We start from the raw sequence: 25,137 nt of genomic DNA on the forward strand, positions 1-25,137 counted from the left end.
GCCCGAGCACTCATTCACCGGGCGTTCCCATTGGCTCCTGAGCACCTGGAACTTGAAGGTAGCTACTTACTCTCCTTCAAAGCTGTCACATCCTATTATAAGGATAGGCATCGCCTCTACCCGGCCCCTGCAAAGGGACTGGGGAAAGCAAACGAACGCGTTCTACTCCGATTTTTCACGAACACAATGCTGTGCCCGGCAGTACTAAAACCCTTCGATCCCGCGTTCACTGGCAGGTGCAAACACTGTGGGGCGGTGGCTGACACCTACCACATGGTTTGGGCTTGCCAGCGCAACTCAGCTCTCTCCCCCCACCCCAACCCTACCAGAGAGGAATGGGAGGCGGCCCTGCTTGGCTGTTCGGACCTTCAGTCCCAAAAGGCTTTAGTCAAGAGGGCTAAGCTGGCGGCATCGACCAATGGGGTCTCGGAATAAGGACCCCACCCATTGCGGGGCACTTTAAAGAGCCTCACCTCTTTCATTGAATAAAAGCTTTTCACCACCACCACCTAGTAAATGTAGGTAAATACAAACCTCGTTATGTTCTCGACAGTAGGCCTTCGTCACGAGAAATTATATTCCAAACTGCCAAGCTTGTATGATTTACGGTTGGAGGGTTTCTTTTTTATTTCGTGGCAAGAAAATAAGTTTACACATGTGATCGAGCGAGAGATCTTTGAACTGCCCTTCAGTTCGTACTTCGCGAAGTAATTATTAACAAAACTCGTTCCTTTATAGTTTTTCTTAACGCTGGAATTCGATGTCTCGAGATTGGTACATAGGGATGTCTTATTCCAAGAATTTTTGACCACGTATTCAGATTACCGTCTGTTCTTTATTAATAAAGAGGTGTTTTCACGCGCGAAACGTTCATACCGAGTCGGGCTTAAAAAAACGCCAATTCGGGCTAGATGGTGCATAATATTTGAGACAGAAATTGGAGCGCAAAAGGCAGACAAACACAAGTAAGAACGACGGAACATATAGCGCTTTTCTTGCGTCAGTCTTACTTGTGTTTGTGCCCTTTTAGCGCTATTATTTTCTATCTCAAATAGTCCAGCCGGATGGTGCCGAAAAAACTAACCCGTAATATCGTTGCTATGAACAGACTGTTGGAGAAGGCACAATATCATGAGCTCCGAGCATCTTCCGTCTCCGGCACCCTATGCGCTCTGAGAGCCCTAGCATTCGGGCATTCAACAACCGCCTCAGCCGTTTCCGCTGCTTCTTTCTCTCCCTTTTTCGCTCTAGCCTCTTCTAGGAAATAAAGAGTCCAGAAGTCGAAAACACGTTGGAAACTAAGCTTCCGTAACTTGCATTACATGGATGTGCCGTTGTTCGTGTGAATAGACGGTACTAGGTCCACGAATAGCTTTTCACTACATGAATTTTTCACCGATATTTTGCTCCGGTCTACCCGCCTACTCACTCAGCTAGTTCGCCTCGAATGCAGTACACATATACAGGCCATTTTCACTTTCAAAGAAGCCACCGAGTAGGTGATTTGGTGCTCGCTTTGCTGCTTGCCATACTACTCTCACTGAATATAACATAATAGTTTGTCTGGCAGTTTGCTTAAATACAAGAGGAAAGAAAACTGATACCTACTTTTGCAAATGGCAGACACGTGCTGCCCCGTCTCTTAGCAACAATAATCTGCATGGAATATTACCGTGTTCATTGCAGTTCACTTTTTTTTTCAAAGTAACTCGCAACGTCATTGTGATCATGATGTTGATGTGGTGCATACAAGATTATTGGCGGCACTTTCCTGAGAAAAGAAAGGGGCCAGCAATCAAGAGGAACATACTACTAAACGTTTGCGAACGTAAGCTAATAACGTTTTTGTCGTTTTTTGTGAAAGAGAGTTGTGTTCAACGCGAAAAAAAAGGGCACAAGCTAGAGAGTAAGACGCAGATTACTTGCTATGAGGGACAACACCAAGCTCTAAATTTCCGCAACACCGCGGTTAGCTCGAGCCGCTTGGAAGCCAAGCAAAGCATGATTTTCATTGTGACTTGCTAACTGTAAAAAAATAAAAATATTGTAACGTGATGGAGGCGAACTTGCGGGTTGTCCTGGAGTAGATTTCAAGGATCCTCGGCACTAAATTACATATATGCTTTCAGTTCTTCGGTAAAAAGCGAAAAAAATTACTAAAGAATAAATTAAAAAAAATGTTCTTTTGAAGATCTAGATTGGTTACTGCTGAGTAGCGGGTCTACAAACCAAACACATATTTCCACTAAGTAGACTTTGCTCCTCCATAAAGAAGGACCTGTTACGAGACTGATTCTAACTTTTCATATTCAAGGTCGTGTTTACAACTTCTTAAGCGGTTAAGCAAATGGTTTTCATGGCCATGGTGTCCATCGGAGAAATTTTTTTTATTTGCAAGGTTGCGGGTAGAAATTGGCCGGAACAATATTTTTTTCACGAAGGTAGTTTGGTAGAGAGCAAGGAGACAGGTGTGTTCTGCACCTAGTCAACGTTATACGAAGGTCATTAAATATAAAATTTCCCATCACCCATTTGTAATTAATCGACAGTCGTGCGAGTTAGCACCATAATTTGTCTCCCTCACGTATCTGCACCCTTGAGCGATAAAAGAGAGCATTGTTTGGCAGAACTATAAATTTCATCTTATAGAAGGCCCGTGATTCGTCCAAGAACATGACTTCGCGTAATAGTTCTCTGTAATGGCGATACGCGTCATCTTGAAACTTTTTATAAGTGTTGGCCGCTGGTCCCGACGTAGTTGTGAGCTTCATATTTCTATACGAGTACTAACGCTTGTCTGTCTCAACGGAACCGTATCGGCAAGGTTTTCCTGAGCTTGCGGGGAAGTTGCTGCCGAGGGGATGGAAGAAGTTGATGTCGGTGTAAGACATGACGACTCAGTCAGAAGTTATCTCCTCTGCGTGCGAGTGAGCATTTAAGGGCGTACGAACGAATATGTGGCCTCATTCAATCACCGCTACTGTTAGAATGAAAGAGAAGTCATGGAAATTGAATTGCCGCAAGAAGGAAGGAAATTAAAAAATAAAATTACATTGGCATTGAAGCTTTTAATTCCCTCTTCCCCGGCCACAGTGACAGCTAATGCCAAAAGATGAAGAATTTGTTATTTCGTCGATTATTTCTTTGCAGTTCTTGAGGCCTACGCGACTAAACTTACTAAGTAGCTCCAATCATCATGCCGAGCAGCTAATCTCCTGTGTAATCATCTGTCAACACTAGACGGTCGTTGCGTGGACTATTATTACTAACCAGAGCTTGCTAGTAGAGAAAGGGCAATACGTTCTTTCGTAGTGAAATGTATGAAAAATCTAGAATCCTGTTTGTACTAATACGGTGTAAGAAATAGTACATAACTGGTGCATATTTAATGCACCATACGTCGTCAGGTGCACGGAAGGGGCAGCTTTGCAACATGGCAAGTAAAAGATTAAGGCGAATATAAAATCACTAAGCGACCCAGCTAAATAAATGCCTTAACGCGCAAAAAAAACTTAATGCGCAGCAGATGATGTCAGTTTCTGGTTTTAGCCCCAAATTCTAGACACCTAATAATAAACAATACAGTGTTTGCCAGAGGACAATGTACAAAACAAAATAAAAAATAAAAACGTCGATCAGGTGTTCAATGCTCCACTGATGTCTCTCGGTTTATCGCGGCTTAATAAAAGAACCTGGTAGCAAGAGATAGGCGAAATAACTCCTCAGAGTGCGTGAACCGAGGAAGAGTGAAATTAGCCAACTTGGACTTTTGACCTGCCTGACGGAGTAGAGGAGCCGGCGCAACACTGCGAATAGATCCAGCGTGCCTCCACTAAGAGTCTCGGCGGTAGCCGGTAAATCTCCCGCACGGGCAGAGGAATTGAGTTTTATATATGCATCTGGCAGTTTAACGGCCCGACCTACGAGTCTATCTTTTTATAGTCAAGATAGTGCGACCGGACTGGAAGCCCAGCTCCCGACATTAATGCTAGCCGGTGCTCGTTGTCAGGAGTTTTGGGAACCTACGTAACTCACTGGTTACAGAGCTGATGCTTCGGCTTTTTTGTGTTTTCACCGTATTCCAAGTAAGTACCAAAAGCTTTTGCCAGGAAAGTATACGCTGCAACATGCGCGCAGTCTAGTCTTGCTACTTCACGCGCAGTCACGTCGGCCATTCTCATGGGGAAGATTTACGGCAACGACCGGAACGTGTTCACTCAAAGCTTTTTGCGTTTACCGCCTCTCTAAAAAAATGCGATAAATTGGACAGATTCGTTCTGACACGCTGCGCTTGCTGGCCATTCACCATGTACAGCGTTACAGCTCAATCCGCGAGGAAAAACGCACTATAAAATTAGTAGATTAAGAAACTGGAAGAAAAACTTAAAGCGTTACGTATCGTAAAAGAGTGGGAATCGCTTTTCGGTAATGAAAACGATCTTCGGTACTAGAAAGCAGTGCACAGAAATCTATAAAAAGACTGTAGAACTATGGCAATATTTGGTGAGACTCAGGCGCTCAGTTTCATGAGCTATCAACTGGCGTTGCTCTAAGAGCAGTAAAGGAGAAATCTGAGTGATGCAAGGAACCGCGGCTTGACGCAGAATCTTGCGCACGCTGCCTCTGGAAGTAAAGCTCCCTGCCAGTGACCACTCTCTATGACGTTGCGCAACTTAGAGAAAGGCTTCTTGTTCTTGTTGGTAAATAGAAATCTCCTTATGTTTCTAACTGTAAGGCCTTGGTCATGAGGAATGTGAATAAAAAGTTCCCGGCTTGTATCGTTTGCGTTTCGAGTTCGTTTAATTGCACAACACGAAGTGAATTCACATATGTGCTTGGGCGAGGCATCTCCAGTTTACACTTTGAACGTTCTTCACGATGTTGTTCTTGACTGCACTCTCGCCTTCGGAATCGCGCTTTGCGCTGCAATTCGCTCCTATGCGGGCGTATGCTCAAGCAGGCAATCACTGCGGTCCCTACTTGATTTAGTACGGGTGTCTTTTTGAAATGATTTTCTGACCTTCAGAATGCCGTCTGCGCTTCATTAAAGAAGTATTTCCTCGCACTAAATGTTTTATGATGTGTTCCTAGATGGGCCTGCAATGGTTACAAAAGCCTCTCAAGTTTAAATAAAAGCCATCAAACACTGTACATCCTTAGAAGCCTGACGCGACTTTTGTGAGCTGTGATTTTACGTCTCGAAGGGCATAGGTCTTGAACTTTAAGCGGTGTGCGAAGGGTGCGCCTTATTTAGCAGTCACATCTGTTGGCAGATTTTGGCTGCTTATGAAATGGCCTGTACCCTCTCTGGTTGCAAAAAGAGAGTATCGTGGGTTCATAGGCAATTGGTTAAAGCTATTGAAGTGACGGGATATTTTACGCATACCTGAACAGGCGGAAAAGTGCAAGCGACCTCGAACAGGCTTAGGCTTAGTGTGAATGGCGTAACATTTATTAATCTCTGCCAAGCTTCGAAAGCGGCTTCTTGAATTGCGAGAATATGCATTTTACGTTAAAGTGAGTTGTAATCTTCTAACTTATGAAGCGTTTTCAAACACGAGTTATAAATGTTATGTACAGCGACGTACTGCAATCGCTACAGATAACCTCTATATGAAGCTGAAGCAACAATTTCTTTTCAGCTCGGAAATTAAGCAGGCTAACAAGCGGCAAGAAGTGAAATGAAATACAGCCTTGTAATGGATTGACAAGTGACTAATTAATTGATTTACTGAATGACTGAAAACTAGAAATGTATTTAATTTGATGCATAATATTATCTTCACATTTTGTTCACAGGATACTCACCTTCGTGACAACAACCACCATCTTTTGGAGCCGGCGGGATTCCCAGAGCTAGCTTATTTGGATCAGTGAATACACCCCTTGTTGAGACCTGCGTTGCACAGCATGTTTTTTTTTATCTAACTGAAGCTTGAGACTCAGGTCAGAGTGGAGAAGAAAAGTAAGAACATTGAACAAAAAAGCATTACTGGGTCGATAAACGGGAAGGCACTGCAGCTCACAAGTTTGTAATCAGAGCTACTCAAAAGGAAGCCATGCATTCCTAAGCAAGCAGTGGGGATCAACTTTCTGGCACTGCAGTAGCCTTTCACAAGGACCAGAAAGATAGAGAGAAACCGTGAGTTAAGGAAAAGAGCTTTGTGCTCGAAGTTCTACGAACGACAGCAATAAAAACCATGTATCATGAAATACCACTGCACATCTAATACGGACATGCAACGCTTTCCTTATAAAGATGTGATGGCTTTCTGTCTGAAGCATGAGGCCACGAGTAATTAGTCTTAAGGCATTCGCGAAAAAAGCAAAGCGTCAGAAATAAAGCTGATGCCAGACTGGCGGAAGAGATTACATGGCTCTCTTAGCAGTGAGCCGCCCAGGGAATCCTGTAATGAAATATTTCCGTGGTCTTGTCTACGACTGCTGGTTGATTACTTGTGCTCGGGAGTAGAAGTATCTCTTTTTCTTCACCACCCTTAGCGTGCGATTCGGTCGGTATTCAGTTACTGCGAGAACTCTGATTGCCAGGATTAAGTGAAGAAGATATAAAGTTTCCCGGAAGTGCACTGTCCGGTAAAAAAAAATGCAAAGAAGTTTGCCAGCCCAGCACATTTATTATATTCAGTGCTTTTAAGCAGTGCTTTACGCGGTACTGAATCTACAAGCGAAGAAGGCTAGATATTCGTTTGTTATCATAAAATATACAGTTTTGTAATAGAGCGAGGCTGTCTTATTTTGGTCTCTTGTGAACTCTGAAGAGCTTGTTTCGTTTTCTGCTGCAATATTATAAAGCTGACTACGAAGCATAGAGCCGTAATATCGACCACGTGCTGTAGCACTAATGTGCACTGAAATCAACAACCCGCAACTCATGAATTCACTTTTTAAGCTTTCTTCAGAGGCTAAAATATTTAAATTTGGCGAAGGAGTGTTTGTTTAGCTTTCTCGCCCGAGGCTTCAAGGAACTGTTCCGGCTCTCGTCCAGCCGGGAGGTCTAAAGCTCTTTAACCAAAGTCCCAACATTCATCAACGCCGAAAAATGAACTTAAGAAATATGCTGCTTTGACTCGACTACTGCAAAATGTACATTTTGATGCGCGTCAAGCTTTTCCATTAGTCGCAACCTGTGCGCATTGAATGCCCTTGCGCTGTGCACCCGCCTTAGCTCTTTTTGCTGCTTCCTTCTCTCCTTTTTTGTCTCGAGGTTCCCCTAGCACCGAGAAACTCCAGAAGAAGATCAGACGAGGAAAAACAGTCTTTCAAGACAGGCGGAAAATAAACAGTGCTGAGGCCTATGATAATTTTTCGGTAAGCATTTTCCTTTTTTTTTCTGGCAGTACACCTGCTCAAACATTTCTCCTCTAACGTCGCACAATATAAAGGTTTTTTTTTTTTCAAAGGAAGTGCAAGCAACTGATTTGCTGCTCGGGTTGTTGTACACCATGCTGCACTTACTGAACAGAACATAATGGTCTTTTTGTCGGTTTGCTTAACAATTCCGGAGAACATTTTGTCCTACTTTTCCAAATTGCAGCAACGTGTTGCTCCATCTCTTATCGGACATTAAACATTTTTAGCTTAACAAAGAGGTACTAGAGCAGACGTATACCGGTTTACCGGGCGGCATGTACGCATGCGCAGTGGCTGGGGTAGAGCCTAGGGGGGAATCAAATGTTTATCTTTTTTTTTTACGAAGTGATCACACAAGTCGGGAACCGCCGCCAACGTGCACCTCCGAGACAACATTCAAGAACCCCAAAACGAATCGACTCTGCGCGAAGACACTTTGCGAACAGTTTATATTTGGCAGATGGATCCAGTAATAAACGTTTTGCTTGTTGCTAGTGGCGTGATATCACGTAAGCGACTTGCACAGCGTATTATACGGGTGTTCGATGCTGTCTTGTAGCTAAGCATGCGGGTGCACGTGCTATTGCTTTTAAGACAACAATTAATATCACTCATCACATTCAGCGGTCTTGGCTATTTTAGTAGATCGTGGATAATAACCGAAATCAGCTGCATTCAGCTATTACAGAACCACTGAGAATACTGAATAATTCAATTATACGTAATGAATATATAAAGGCGCTTATTACCATCATAAAAAAGTGCCGATACTGGCTGTGTTTTTAAAAGCATTTTGCCCCATTTTATAAGGAATTTGAAGTGTAGGCAGCGACACACAACTGTTAGGCGCTCCCAGAAAGAAAATTGTTCGCAACTTTTCAGCGAATGCTGAACAATACATGCAATGAAACTTTGTCAAATATCGGCCGCAAAATCCGTCCTAGCAGCAACGCAGCTTCGAAAGATGCGAATTTATATTATAATCTGAAAGTGTTTCCCAACCCAGCTAGTATATAGTTAAAGGCAGTATTATCTCTGCATTTCGTATTCGCTCTTCTTTAGCTTGCGTTTTATTATTAGTGGCCGAACGTACCTGCAGAGAAGAACTGAAATCACCACTATTGCTTCTCTCCTAATAAGCTGTTGAGTGCTTCAGGCTCTGGGCGTAGCAAATAGACATTTATAAACATTACCCGTATATGAATTAGTGGTGATTTCAGTTCTTCCTTCTTTCCTAATACGCTGTTGAGTGCTTTAGGCTCTGGGCGTAGCAAATAGGCATTTGATAAACATTACCCATATAAGAATGACTGGTGATTTCAGTTCTTCCTTCTTTCCTAATACGCTGCTGAGTGCTTCAGGCTCTGGGCGTAGCAAATAGACATTTGATAAACATTACCCATATATAAAAGATGTATAAAATTCAACTCTTGTTATGACTCTGCATATACATCAGGTGGGCTTTAAAACTGAAGAAAACTGTTTTGAAAACTGTACACTGAAGGTCCGCGCAGCAGTGAAACAGAACAGGAAACGTACGAATGTGCAAAGCTCGGTCTATTAAAACAACACTATAGATACTACAGAAGTCAAGTAGAGGAGCATTCCCGGTTGGACGAGCTTTATCTCAAAAGGTTCCTTGAGCCAAACGCAGCTCGTTTGAGCCCCGAAAATTTCTGCAGGCGGAATGTGGTTGTAGAATTCAAAAATTAATTAAATACACATGAATTCTGAAAGCTATCATGCTTTATCCTTATGCTAACCTTAGAGGAGATACGGTCCCGATGTGTCTTAACCTAACTTTTACCTATGATGTCGTGTGTTCGTATTGAATATATACGGTTGGTGTTATGTTATAAGTAGTAATTGGGATCCATTTAATAAATGTTATTGCTCGTAAACACTACCCGTCACGCCCTGTGTATTAGGTCTGCTGCATGTTGCAGGACCTCGGAAGGTTCAGTACAATTTAAACTAATTCCCTCTTAATGGTGGCAGCATTACAGCTTACATACTTGCAGCAAACGGACCTGCTCAACGCATTTCTCAAAATAAACACAAATGAACCAGGGGGTCTTTGTGTAAAAGGTATCGACTTGCGGCACAGTTCGCGTAAGCACTGTGAAGCCCAAATCATTTGAATAGTGAATCGCTAATTGGCACTCTCGGATGGATGAGTGACATAAAGTAAGCTGCGTATTCAGCATTCACCCTCCGCTCATTGTCGTGAAAGCACTAAGTTGCTGCCAAAGTTTCGCATTTTCAGCAGTACTCCGAAATAGCGGAACGGGCACGAATACTTTCATTATTACAGTTCCTGAACCTACGTATTTGTATATGGGGAGATTCAGGGTTACACTTTGCTCTCTGCAACCGTTTGGTCCTTTCCAGAGCTCGACAGTTGCAGCGCCCGGGCAAACAAATCCCCCCCCCCCCCACCCCACCCCACCCCAGAAAACAACCACTGACTGCCAGCACTCCCCTGGTGACGTCCCATGATCTATGCTGTGAAGGGCGAGTTCTGATTGTTTGCATTCAGTCTAACTCGAAATGATGAGCTCACTTTCAGCTCCTCCAACTGACAGGGCACGCAGTTGATTAACGACACATAGTTTCCTGCGAATAGAGTTCACAAATCTCTCACATCTTTTATTAGTGTGAGTTATAGAAAACTACATCGAAGAGGTGACTTTTTTTTTCTAAACAGTACTTTATCGCACTACAGTCGAACCTTGTTATGAGGAAGTTGAAGGGGCCCGGCGATTACTTCGTCCATGGTCACAGCTTCTTTATATCCCGTGTTCACCAAGCTACCAAGAGGAATCCTCATTCCTTAGTTATATCTATTATTTCGTTATGAACCGTCTCGTAATAACGAGGTTCAACTATATTATTTGACTTTCCTCTCTAGTATGACGCAGAAAATGATCAATTTTTTATTCTTGTCTCCCAAACCCACTGACTTCCCTGACGTTCATAGCGCTGTTGAAGGCAATGGACTGCACGTATTTTGCGAAAAATATTTCTTGTTTCTTAATTTACTTCAACCTCACAGGAACAAAGAGCTTTGGATCAGGGGGTATATAAAAGAAAATGAATAAACAGAAATATTGAACCAGAATAACAGTACAATGGACAAGTTACAAGGCAAATACACGAAAGGATTCAAAGTTGATCCAAAACAGAGTTAAAATGAATATTAGAAACGAAATATCAAATTAAATTTAGCAGTGGATTAGCTCGGCTATGCCAAGATATACGTAGCGTGAGCTAAGCTGAGCCGCTGAGCAACAATTGCCGCTCAGCAGCAATTTAGCTCTCCTTCTCGATGGCTATACCACACTGGCAAACGCCCCTCTATAAGTAACCCCCACTGATACCTCTGCGCATGCGCACAAAATGAGCGGCACTGTCAAGCGGCTCTGGCGCAGCCTCAGACTCGGCTACTGCGCAACGGAAGCGAACAGCTGGGCACGCGCCGGCGCCAGTGCGCCTGCCGCGGCCATGACGCGGCTATGATCGGCGAGGCGCGCTAGCTGTGTGACGTCACTGCTCCTCGCGCATGCGCAGCGCGACTTTCCAGGAGCCACGCGAAACTGCTCAATCTGGGCCAGTGTAGCTCACGCTACAAAAACAAATTCTCCGGAAACATGCCTCATTGTTCGACTGAAGAGCGTTAGCTACGGGATCTTCAAGTGTGTACATCGGTGTGGTTTTCAAACGTGGAGAAGACCAAATCCAAACACTCGCGGATATTTCCTTGCCGGAAACGTCCCATCTAGGACACAAGCAGCGCCTTCTTACTGATGAATTTTGCACTAATATTTCGAGTTACAGCTACCTTCGATACATCCGGTAATATTTCCTCGTTATATCAGTGAATAAATGTTATAAACGTGTGCATCACAACACGACGAATCGTTTGGCACCATCTGGAGCCATCTGCGACAAACGGCTCAAGCGTAATGACCATACGAAGGTAATCGGAACGTACAGGGGTGGAAAGGTGATCGTTGTGAATCCTACACATACTTTGGGCTTCGCCTCAATTACGAACTTTATCCTCAAGAACATGCCAAGTCATTTGACACCACGACAAACATTGTGCGTCAAACGGGTTGCCCCCAAATTTCATGCAAATGGTGGTCTTGGGGGAGAGTGGAGAGTCCCACTTTCATCACTTTGATGGCCACTCTGCTGGCACATACATAACGTGTCGAAAGTAAAGGCATCAAATGAGGCGCTAAGCGCCAGCTGTTGCTATGCGATGGAGTTTGGTCACGTGGTTACTGTTTTGGTCAATTTGTCCTTCATTGCAGACACGCGTCCTTGAGAAACGTTAATAAGTAAGGGCAAAACGACCACTAAGTGCAAAAACGCCACCAGTAAGGGCAAAAACTACCGTCTACTGATAGTGTGCTCTTTTGAAATGATATTGCGTAGATTTGTAGTGACATTGTGTAGTTTTGTAATGAAATTATATAGCTTTGGGACGTTAAACGCTACGTACCCTCACTACTCCCACATACGATCACATATATAAATTCGCTTGAACCTTTTTTTTATCTTCAAGGATCATTCCAGCCTTCATTTATACTGGATCAAAACCACGAAGTTCACTCCACGATTTGAACAGCATGTAAAAAAGCTGATTCTAGAGTTCAGGATTCTTGCAACAGGGGCACTAGAATGCACTGGCAAGCTCCGATGTTTTGATAAAGTTGCATAATAGATTTATTTACACAGCTGACTTTCATCGTAATGCGAGAGCACTAGAAGCCTCATGGCGAAAAAAATCGTCGGTAACGTAAATACCGGGAAAAGAAGTGATGCCACCATACCAGAGGTGACAACTATACTTTTTTATGTCTTCATTACATTCCTGTCGCCATCTCTCCGCACCTTCGGAGAAACATACACCATACAAACGAACGGAGGAAGTGTCTAGTTGTGTGCAAACAGCGGTGTAGTGGTGCGCAAACAAAAACATGAAATAATGGCACAAAACTCGTTTGGAAGGAATCAACAGCTTGTAACATTCTCGTATTGCCAAGACTATTAACAGATCATTTGTTAATACCGCCAACATCTTGGATTTGATTCTAACCAATCGGCCCGAAATTGCTTCCGCCATTACTTATTTGCCCAGCAGAAGCGCTCACTCTTTGCTGAATTTCAACATTAAGGCGGCTTGTCCTAAGCCCGCCAAAAAGAAAAAAGACCATTCACGACATTAACAGAGCTAACTTTGACTCAAATAATAACGAATTATCATCATTTACGAAAATCTTGTTCAAGAATTTTGAGCATCGATCTGTACAAGCCAACTGGGATATTTTTGCTACAAGAATTCACGTACAGTACATTCCTACCCGCACCATCATTTCTAACCCGCAGGCCCCGTGGTACACAGCCCATATCAAACGCCTATCATACAGGATGAAGCGCCGATATCGCACCGCTAAACTGTCTACCAGTAACTCTCATTGGGACGCATATAAAGAAGCGGCTAACGCTTTCATAACAGCAATAAATCAAGCAAAAGAAAAGTTTCTTTCTATCACCATACCATACATGCTATCATCGAACATTAAAAAATTCTGGCGCATTTTCAACCCACCAATTGACGAATCAATCACTTTGATAGACCAGTCAGGGGATCCTACTCAGAAAAATTCATCTGCTCCGGTCCTTAACGAAACATTTGTAAAGAATTTTTCCCATGTAATACAAGCGTTAACCTTCCTGCCGCCCACCGGTTTAATTATGTAGTAACGCCTCCTATACATTTTGAGTCACCAGGAATTGCTATAATAATTGAAGACCTAAAATTTCAGTCGACACCTGGCTACGACTGCATTAATGCCAAATTAAAAAAAAATTCCTTTCTCTGTACTTCTTTTATACTAACCAAGATATTTCAGCAATCTCTTGCACCTCAAAATTGCCCACACAATGGAAAATCGGGAAGGTGGTTCCATTCTTCAAACCAGGAATTAAAACGTCACCTGCAAATTATCGTCCCACCTCGCTTACCAGTACTTACTGCAAATTATTAGAACACGTAATTTTCACAAACCTCGTTAATTTTGTCGAGACTAATTCTTTCTTCACACTCGGACAGCACGTTTTTCGGAAATCATATTCATGCGAAACCCAACTTGTCTGCTTTACTAAGAAGCTCCACCTTATTTTAGACAGCGCCTCTGAGGGGGACTGCATTTTCCTCGACTTTTCTAAAGCTTTCACCAAGGTATGTCACCGTTAATTACTTTTAAACTAAATCAACTTAACATTGATCATAAAGTTTTGAAATGGATCGAATACTTTCTTCATTACCGATGAAAATTTGTTTGCGCTAACAAGTACGCTTCACCTTTCAGTGACGTTTACTCAGGGGTGCCTCAAGGGTCAATCATTGGACCGCTTCTGTTTCTCATTTGCATCACTGATCTTGTTTCCAAAGTAGCATCTCACATTCATCCCTCTGCTGACGATTGCGTTGTTTTTCGCGAAATAACGTCACCCGAAGACGCTAACCTTCCTCAGATCGATCTTACCTATATTCCTACTTGGTGCAATGATTAGCTCATGGACCTAAACACTGAAAAATGTAAAGTTATGCGAATATCCCGATATGCTAACACACCTTCCAGGTACTACTTAAATAACATCCCTTTGGAATCTGTCACTACATATAAATACTTGGGAGTCCACATTTCTGCAAACATCTCCTGGTCGCACCACATCTAGTACATTATTAACAACGCCAACCGCATGTTGGGCTACGCACGCCGAAACTGTAGGAAAACCCCGTCTTCTCTTAAATTATTGCCATACAAAACGCTGATTTGTTCAAAACTGGAATATGCAGCTGCTGTATGGGATCCCCACTACGAACAGCTAATTTGTTCGCTGGAGACAGTCCAAAATAATGCCGCGCGTTTTATTTTATCTAACTTTAATTGCGGCGCAAGCGCAACCAGCATGAACAATTCTCTCTTTACAGCCTTTAGCATGCCGCAGAAAAATAATTGGTCTCAGTATTTTTCATAAATTGTATCATTCCACTCTACGGAACACACACATTGTTCCTCCCCACTATATTTCAAGCCGCACTGATCATCGGTACAATGTCGGAATTTCAACATTTCACACCTTATCAGCATGTCATTCCTTCCTGCCTCGTGCTTCACGTCAATGGAACCACCTTCCTGCTGAAATTATCGACATCAATGATAACCAGCATTTTCGCAACGCAATAGCTAACATTGAATAAATAGCAGAAATTTATTGTGATACTCATTCCCTTGTCTATGTATTTTTTCTATCTACTCCCCTCCTTAATGTCTCTGGCCCTGAGGGTTCAATACATAAAATAAAATGAAAGTTGTAATTAGGTGTCCGTGTGAATTTTGTTTTCAACTCTCAAATTTGAGGAGAAGGACAAGAACATTTACTAGGTCTGTAACTGAATAGCTCACGCAACGCAACATCGCTCAACACGATTGATTTTTGGGAATTAGCTCGTGTTGACAGAATTGGTTATCCCAGTACTTTTTTGTATGCATTCTGGCACTGCACATGGTTCTTTCCGCATATAATGTTGGTTGTCACAAAGAGTTTTAAAGAAAAGATACCCTATATTTCACGTGATAAAATTATGACTTTATTCTCCGCTGCCCTAAACTCAACCCTTTGCATCTTTTTGGTTCGAGCTGTACAGAACGCATTTCCTGCACCACCTATCAATTTTGCACTCCTGCAATTCAACAGCCACGGATGTTCCGTGTCCTTTGTGACGCTTGACTCTGGTTGTGATCCAACGAATCAAGTGTCGTGAGCTTGCAGAACAGGAATAAAGGTAACTACGTAAAATGCGGCAATGAAATCATGTACTGCACATGAACACGTAACAGGAATGCAAGCTTCTGTTGTGTGCTAAAGTCAGTGAGAACTGCGGTTTGCGGAAAATACGTGTTGTATGGCACTGGCTTCTAGGGTGTCACGCCCTATTAGACATCTTTTTAATTTTTCTCTTTGTTACAAATGAGAGTTCTAGCGCATTTTAAGCCAAGTCCTAAATGTATTTTAATTAAAAAAAACCGTGGATAGATTTGATTCATACAATATTGATTCATTCCGCTCCTGTCCTCACGAGGCGACTATAAATGCTATACATGTCATCCGTGTGCTGACTGCGTGCTCTGCTTTCATCCATATTCTTGTTCAGTATTGTACAGTTGCGCAAAACATCGGAGGAATAAAGGCAGCAGTCTTACTGGCTCACCTCCTATTCCGCATCAGCATAAAGTATTCTTGCGTCTAGCGTCGGTAGATAAACCCACGGAGATGAAACGTGGCGTCCGCATGTCTGACAGGCTACGTCTTGCAATCTCTTACTTGCACCATCAAGCAACGGTTTCAGGCTTGCACTGAATGCAACCCAGTACAGTGCACCCATAACAAGGAACATTTTACGACGGCTCGCAACCGATGTATCGTACCTTGTGGAACGAAATCGCAAGGTGCTAGGTACTGGTGTGCTTACACCTGCGCAAAATCAAGAACGAATATATTTGGGTGTGCAATACAAAGACAGAAAATAAAATTGCCAGTATGTGAGATTGCTTTGTAGATGAAACGGTCTTGTGCAAAGAGGAGGCATCCAGCGCTGATCGATGACCATTTCTCCTTTAACGCCTGGCGCGTGTATCTACATGCTCCCGTCATAACTGTGGAAACACAGACGGTGGTGCGAGCTCAAAACACTGCAGTCTGAGGCAACACCAGATTGCGCAGGAACATATTGCCTCCACTTGAAAACCTCTGACATTCACGGTGCGTCGTCGACCTAGGTATCTGCATCTTTTATGGCAGCTTTCACAACCGCGTGTCGATAACCGTAGAGGGGAAGCGCCTCTAGACAAGACTTCAACTCTGCTCCCTCGTAAGCTTCATCTATTCTAGGTGAGCGCTGCTTTACTCGAAAGATGTTGATTTCAAGCCGCATATTCAGCGAAGGTATTTCAAGCGAGTGCTATTCTATACTGAGCAATGCTCTTGCACAAATTTCTCTCTGCAGCTAGACTTCTGCATGTATTGTAATGCGCCATCTTGACTGCTTGCTGCTCGTGCCAGAGTGTATGAATATCAAATTGTTCTCACCTATGTCCCAGCTGCTTCAGGGAAACAGCACGTTTTCATAAATTAGCGCCCTTTTAAACAGCGCGACTGCATGCAAGTATAAGATACTATTTTTTCGCCTACTGCCAAAACTCTATGCATCACATGACTTGAGCGTTTCTGTTGTTTTCTGAGGCACAATTGACACCCTTTTGGGTGCCTTGGGTGGTGCACAATACTGCCGAAACACAACATGTGGCTGGTGGACGATTGTCCTAGGCTGTACATGCTACCGACAAAGTATGCTTTGGAAGAAATATCACTTGAAACTTTGCACTGTCAATTACATCAAAGCTCTCAAAATTCATTCTTCTCTTTTTTTAGAAATTAATACTAAAAGTCAGCATTCTAATGCTGCCTATTGGCATAGCTAAACTAGTTGAAACAAGATAACTGACTGTTAAGAGATTAATTAAATATTTGTTTTGGTGTCGATATGCTTCTCGATGACTAATACGGAAACGTGTCGAAAAAAAAACGTCTTTTGGTGCCACAAACAACAATTTATCCCAGCTCTATTTTGGCACATACTGCCTATATTCAGGAGTCTAACATGCTTAGTTACTTCAGAACCTCAGGTACTTCAAGGCCACATTGGTATGGCTGAGTTATAAAGAAAAAGAAAATGGTAGCAGCAACTATGAATGAGTCAAGGGTGCGCAAAGCTGACGGAAGTGAACTGAGCATGACATTATAATCGCATTGCTCGAAACTGCAATGTCTTTTTTTTCTGTTCGGTTGTGCGATAGCTTTTCTACACAGTGAGCCATGCCTGTTCCGAGTCGTCTGCTGGTTGACATGACCGTGACGATGACGACGAGTATGTCGATGAGCGTAAATACAACAACAACAACAATCGCTGAGCAGAGAATGGAAGAAGGGCTTGCCGCCACTGCGGATGGAAGGCTGACCAGATGAGCGCTGGTCCACGAAGTTTCCGGGCCACGGTCACCTGAAGCCCATGGACGCATCGAACGGCGTAGGAAACGGGGCTGTGTGCTCTTGTGTGGGTGGCTGCTCGGGTCGGTGTTGTCATAAGGCCGGGTTTCTGCGGCGCCATCAGGTCGTTGTGTCTTCTGGTCGGGCCGGGAAAAGAGACTGGGGTGAACGGCGAGGTCGGTTTTTGTATGGCAGACTGGGGCGCAACCGGGCGGCGCCGACCAGGAACACAAGGCCGACGTCCGCGGCAGGCGCAGGACGCTGAACCTCCAGGACTACGATGACGAGGACAAAGAACGCCTCACACCAAATGTTACGTGACGGCAACCCAATGAAGACGGAACGGCAAGACTAATGGTAATGGCATGACTGAATGGCTGCGGGCTGATGTTTTCTCGAACGCTGATGCTTTATCGTCGGTCTGTCCCTGTCTGCATGCGCTTTTGAAATATCATGCAGAACCATCTAGCCCGTCAGCTTACCTGTTCAGGTTACTTGGACGTTTCTCTGGACGTAACTTAAACATTAAAGCTGTTTGTGGTGTTGACCTATAAAAATGTTCCCTGAAGATTTAAAATGACAATCAGCTGCTCACGCATATGTCTCTTTTGCTCTTCTCTTTTCTCTTTTGCTTCTTCGCAGATTGCAGTCTCATTGCATGAGCAGTTTATTATAGGGTGACGAAAGAAGTTACAGAAAGAGGACCTTTCCCACGTCTTTATGTAAATGGCAAGAAATAACCCGAAGATAGTGCAAAATAGTATATATTCAGCAAGGAGATGATGCGGCCTAACAACCTTGTCATCTTGTATATTAATTTTGGGCACTTTTTGATTATAACCGCCAATTAAAACCATGTGAGTAGGACGAAAGCCGACTAGACTGTGCCTTGTTAACAATGGCTTTCTGAAAGCCCAGGCGGCAGTAAAAAACGAGTGGAAGAGAGAAGATGAGAAAAGACAAGCGAGGCGGATATGGACAAGAGTGGCTACATGCATTAAAGCCGATGCAGTACCGGTAAAAACGTCGAGATAATGTTCCTGTTTCGCTGAAGCTAAGCGGGGATGACAGCAACGAAAAGAACTGCACAAGAGCATTCTACGAAATGGATCCCATCGAATGATGTGCTCTTCAGAATGATGAAATAAATATCCGTGACAAACAAAAAAGGTCAGGACAGGGACATTGACGACCGACGCGTTCTGACAATGTCAGGCAAACAAGCTTTCTTTCTAGATTTATAGAATCGTGCCCATGTAAGGGGCTCAAAAAAAGCTTTTATGGATGTGGAATAATAGCATGAAAGGGACGCTTTCTATAGGAGAAGTCGTTGTTCATAATAGGCTCGAATTCAATTCAGAGATATTTTCACAGTTCTAAAATAAACATTTACATCGCACTAAGTGAGGAAATGTACCTCACAAAGCAGTGCTTTGTTTTTTGTTTGTTTACTGGAGCATCGCATGGGCCAATGTTAAAGCAGGGATGCATTTTACGGCTACATTTTCACCCCTCTTTCTCGGGGGGTTTGTCCGTCAGCCCGTCCATCCATGCCACGAGAAAACGACTACATCTAAGTGCGCCTCTATTGTGCACAAGAAAGATTATGTAGAAAAATATGGCAGAAAAAAAAAGGTTTAAACTAATACCCGTAATCTCTTCTTGCTGCGACTGAAGTAAGCATTAAAACAGAAGTGCACGGGCCTGTCCATTGACTCGGGAAGAGCCGCAATCAATTCCACGTGCCTACAATGAGAGTTGAAAGAGATGTTTTGATTAATTGATTTGCACTTTATTTTGGTAGAAAGCGGGTGTTAATCATGAGCAGGACAGTTTAAAAGAGGAACATTCTACTAAGGTAGACGAGGCGAAATGGTTTTTCAGGTACGCCTGACAAGGCCTCGCCTGCTGGCAAGCAACATTGCGCTCTATAAGTAGAAAAGCCGTTGAAAAAATAAGTACGGGAATTACATTGTACTTTTAATCACGTGCAGGAAACAGAAGTACTGTGAACAGGGCATTATGTAAATTAAGATCATAAGTACTACAGAATACAAGAAATTTTTTTCTCCAATGAATAGATTGCATCACACCCAGTTAAAGTATTACAGTGTCAAAATGCAAGAAGAAGCGACAGTTGCATAGATAAATAGCATAATATAAGAAGAAAAACAGCAATACGAATGTAACACTAACATGAATGACATAACAAAAGAACATTGAAAGATTGAAACAAACGCGCGTCGCAACGACGACGTCCACCGATGCTACGACGACGGCTCTAGATACAGATATATCAAACGTTGGCAAGGAGCCTTCGCCGTAGTCTGCGAGACTACTAGATGTCGGCCCCGAAGGGCCAGGATGCCATAACTCCTATCTATAATCTGGCATGCATCTAAGACAAGCTTATGACAATGACTCTTGCTCATGCGCTTGTTGGTTTGCAAAATGATTGCGGCAATGTCAACGACAGTGTTGTTAAACTGATTGAAATTTTGTACGATGCGAAGCACTAGGAAAAAAATAAATAGTTATAGAAAAGATATGGCAGGAGAAATAAGTTTCACCCGCTTATGAATGCACAACATCCTCACGAATATACCTAACAGAGGCTCCTCAGAAACATTACAGCTTTATACTCTTCGATAGAGCATAAATAGCGTGCTTTTGAAAACATTTTTGAAAAAAAAAAGCATTTTGTGAAAACGCAGTGTGTCTTTATTGGCGGCGCATTCTCTGTTCCGTACGAGCACGCGTTAGTAGCCTCCCTCGCATGTGCTGTCTTCCGCACTCACATACCCTTGTATTGTTCGCGTTTATATCTTAGAGCGTGATATTTCTGGCGCGTGTGGCTGGTTCCTCGTGTGCACAAAACGTCTATAAATATTCTGAAACATCACATCTGCAGTGCGGTAATCAGGGTGTAACACGGATTAGGTCGGAAATTTTTTTTCATCCAAGCTACAAGTGCTTCTCGAGAAATATATAAAAATACAAGCAGGCAATTTACGAAATATTCATTAAAAAGAACACAAGAGTAAGTTATATTTATTTTTTTTATTGCGCACAGTGCTTGCCGTACCCCGGCTTCTTCTTTTTGTCGCCCCCTCCCCTCTTTTTTCTCCTCTCCTTCTTTTATTTTCACTAATCGCAACTCGGGTGCTTCATTCTTCAATAGCACATGCCACGGTTAGCCGCATCTGTCCTTCGGTTTTATTGCGGCGGAGGGGCAACAGGTCGGGTTAAAGGATCCCCTTGGCTGTACTAGTCCGGTTTCAGCCGGAAGCGTTAGAACTGCCGGAAAGCTTTCTACGTTAACGTATTTTCTAACAAAGGAATTCTTCGGATCGGTTTTCTAAGAACCACAATTTCTAAGAAACGTACCTGATCAAGGGTCGGTAAGAGATTACAGAGTTTATATCCCCATCGAGGCGACAACGCACCACTGTGCTCTAAAAGCAATAGGGCGGTCTCCCAAGCTGCTTGGCCCGACAGCGGTGTGTTTACACAATACTTACACAGCGCCGCGAGTGACGCGCAACAAGTATCACGGCGGCGCAATTCTTTGTAAACACTCGAGAAGTTATCAGAATCGCCACAAGCCGTGCTTTAGCTCAAAGTACAGGATTCAGCGGTGGTGTGGAACCATTATAAATACATATTGTGTAAAGAGCGCTGGTAAAACAGGAAAGTTGGCTACTCCCTACGTGATACTTAGAATGCTTAAAACGGTAGCTCTGGGATGTCTTTAATATACACACTTTTCGGATGATGTTAGTGCCGCAATCTTGAGCAGGGCACTGATGCCACCAACCGAACATTACGGGTGAGTTTTGACAGGGTGTTTAGAGAGGCGTTCACCGATTTTGTTCCTTCATCAGCCTTGGAGACGCGTTCTGATGCCTTCTCACGATGAGCACAGCCACATAAATATGCCGTTGTGAGCAATCGAGCCCTTGAGTGCTCCGGCGTCAAGCCGGTATGGCATTCGCGGTTTTAGAAGAGGTTGCTTGCTCTCTAATAATGCAACCTCATACATTGGTTCCAGCAGTACTGATGCGGAACACATGCCTGCCATTAAATTTAACAAAACAAAGGAATAATTACACGCCTAGCGTAATGGATTACCAGTGGTAATGAACCGTATCACTGTTTTCATATCCCGCATTTGTTTTGAATGCTGCTGCTTTGTATGGGTATGTGGTTTCGTTTTGGGTTTGATAGGACGAGTTCTTTTTGGTGTGATAAATGTGTCCGCATGGACTTCAGCATGTTGTTGTTCAGCACATTTTCTGCCAGCGGTCTGATAGCGCTATTTTCCAAGTTTACGGGAACTGCTGCGGCCGCGTTTTTCTAGACGCGCGGGATTCCGTGCAATGCAAAGAAATCTTCGAAGTCAGTGACTTTCTACTGAACCAGCTCTACGAATGTGAGGAAGGGCCTGGCAGTTTTATGTCCAACATTCTCGCGCGAAAATTTTGAAAACTGAAAAATTGTAAGACACTGATTTGGAAATATTGAAGGTAAGAATCCATTATTCTGATATGTAGCAAAATCTTTCTTTTAAAGAGTTTCCATTGAAAACAGCTGCGTTAGGTTGTTGCGTTAGGCGGCTGATATGTTGGTGATGTTTCTGCATCCGCGTCAGCCACTTTTGCGATGGCTATGTACTTCCATCCTGATTGTGATGATACTCAGACGAAGAGACTGCTTTGTCACTGAGAAACAAAAGAGAAAAAAATTCCATGCCTTTTTTTTTGGCGGGGGCAGTTGGCGGCAGTGTTCCCGCTTCCTAGGGAGGATTTTTAATGGTAGAAATAGAGTTCAGGTAGTTTGTGCTGTGTACTCGTGATGCTATCACATGTCAGATGGAAGCTTTGCTTTAGTGGTTTCTAGCATAGAAGACATGCCGTTTGCGACTGAAGAGAAAGTACACATGATTCTGGTCCTTGAAGCACCTTACGAGACCAGAAGACGCGCTGCAGACCTTGTGCAACAATGGCATCCAAGCTGGCGAAAAACTTCAGTGCAAATTGGGCTAACTACGATATTCTGCGACAAAAAGGCAGCTTTACGTGGACACGACACAGAGCAGCTGTTTTAACAAAATACAATACATGGTTGAATGAATAAAGATATCAGATATATAAATATGATTTTACAGCTTTCGAAATGACCGCAGTCGGATGCAACTAAACACGCCGCGGTAAATGCCTCCAAAGAAGGCCTTCCAGCCAATAGTGTCGACCGATTGTTATGAAGGCTAAGTTAATCCCATTTCGGAAAGGCATCTGCCACTAACATGCGCTTGCATGCCAGATGATTAACCGCGACGTCATGAGAACAGGTCGATACCATAGAATGGAGGGCCTTCTTAAATAGGCATTTGCGGCTTCTTGATATGTATGCAACTGTAGGTTATTGCTGCGCAATTTTTTAGTTAAAAATTTGTTGTATTGGGAGATATTTCTGAGAACTGTGGCCTTCTCAAATAAGCACTTGCAGTAAACTGCTCAGCAGCATAAGAATTTTTTTCAAGCTTCCTATAGACAGGGTGTTTCAGCAGATTGGATTGTGTACATAAAATAATGATGATAATGAATTTTTATGGCACAAGGCATTTGCGGCCAAAGAGCGCCATGTCACAAGCTATTTTCCTCTACTCGAGGTGGGGCCGCAGGCGAATTTCCCAAGGATGTCACCCTAAATAAGCCGAGCACCGGGCTTGTACCCATTGTATCACCGGTGCGTACCAGGCGGCACTGGCGATCAAAACCCGCTCCTCCCGCATGCAAGGCGGGTGCTCAGAATTCTGGGCATCCGCTGCTGTTTACACAAATTACCGTAATACATTTAGAACTGGTTTTCAGCCACCTTTGCAGGTCTATAATTTTTCTTCGAACTTGAGCTGCGCTTTTACCGGACGCTTGCTTCGAGTCACTTCTTTAGCACTGAGACACAATCATAAACAGGCAAACGCAATCAGCACCAGGCGGGCGGCGCAGAACTCAAATGCCGGCTCAGACTGCTTGAAGAACAACGGCGTATTGCGTACTCTGCACAACCACTGCTGTAAATGAATACCAAGGAATAACTTAACAGCGCCAGACACCCCGAGAGGGGTTAGCCACGCGTGCGAACTCTTGCTCCATGCTCGCTGCGCAAAGCATAAATTGTGCGCACGACGAGACGAAGGAACGCAGATAAGCGCGAACCTTTAAGGTGCGTGCACTTCAGAAGGCGTTTGCCAAGCTTAGCTCAGCTTGATTCAACGTCCTCGCATAGCACAGGCAGCTCTTTCTCACGAGGTCTTCCAGGGCTGGAAGATTAATTAACCTGGACGGACAATTATGGACATGTCCACTTCTCGCACACGAGAAAATGTTTGCTGCCAAAGGCAGACTGGTGTTTTAAAGTGATAACCTTCACTACGCTAGGTGAAGCAGTCTTCGGGTACGCAGCACTACGACTTTGAACGACCTTCACTCCAACCAAGGATAGCCGTGTAGGATCATATGTGGTACAGTTATGGTGTCGAACCTTGACCCTTGACCTTGACCAATGACCTTTAGTTGACCGTAGACCTTTGACATTGGGTGACCTTTGGGTTGACATTTGACCTTAAGAACATCTGATGTGATACCACGTCATATTCACGTGATCGTGTGGATATATATAGAACGGCTGTCACGAGCGTTTAGCGGAGCTGCCATGCACACGCCTCATACGCTTAGCAAGCGTGCTTGCTTTTGACTGATTGCAGGGTTAGCCAAGTTAAGCAACTGCCAATTTTTTTTAATGGGCGCTATGTTGCTGAGGGAAGCGCTCGTTCTGTTGCCCGCGGCTGACGCATGTACAGGTGCGGCGACAATATTACGGAGCACGCTTCTTTGAAACTTTCTCACGCTTTTTGCAGAGAAGATGCGATCATTTATATGGTGCATGGGCAAACGCACCAGCGGCATAATGTAGTTAACTTTCAATCGGTAAAACGAAAGAAAAGTTTGATCGTGAAAACTTGTTCCGTACTATTGTGGCCGGGACTGTACGTTCAGCGGCGAGTAAAAACGTTTAGCATAAATGAGCGCTCACCGGAGCGCCTGAATGGCAGTGCGTGGCGCTGCTGTTCACTATTAAACGCCGCAAGGAATGTGTCAGGCCCTTCTTCACAGTCCTAGGGGTGACTCAGAAGACAGTCATTCACTTCGAAGATTTCTTTTTCTTTTTCCTTCCCTCTGCCCCAGGGATGTTCCTTGCTCTAACCAAAAATAGCCTTATTTGGACAAACAAAATTCCTAGTTAGAATGATTTTCCATTTAACAGTAAGATTTAGTGTTGTCGGCAACGCTTACAAAACTATTTCTAACTTTCTGCCGCGCAAATTGCACAGCTTCCTCTCGTTCCGTGAATGAAATGTTGTCTGCTATAATGAGGAGAAGATATGGAAATTTTTGGTTTACAGCAAGAAAAGAATTTTGATGCTGAGTACGATGTTCAAAAATCTGAAGAACAATTGCACCGATCTCACAGTGTGGTAGTGCCTTCATACATAGCAATTTTCTGCCCCTGAATAGCTTACGTAAAAAAATGATATCTTGCTTTTTTACTCAGCTATTTATTGAATTCTTGTTGCCTTCA

The sequence above is a fragment of the Amblyomma americanum genome, chromosome 9 (genome assembly GCF_052857255.1).
Source record: "Amblyomma americanum isolate KBUSLIRL-KWMA chromosome 9, ASM5285725v1, whole genome shotgun sequence".
Taxonomy (NCBI): domain Eukaryota; kingdom Metazoa; phylum Arthropoda; class Arachnida; order Ixodida; family Ixodidae; genus Amblyomma; species Amblyomma americanum.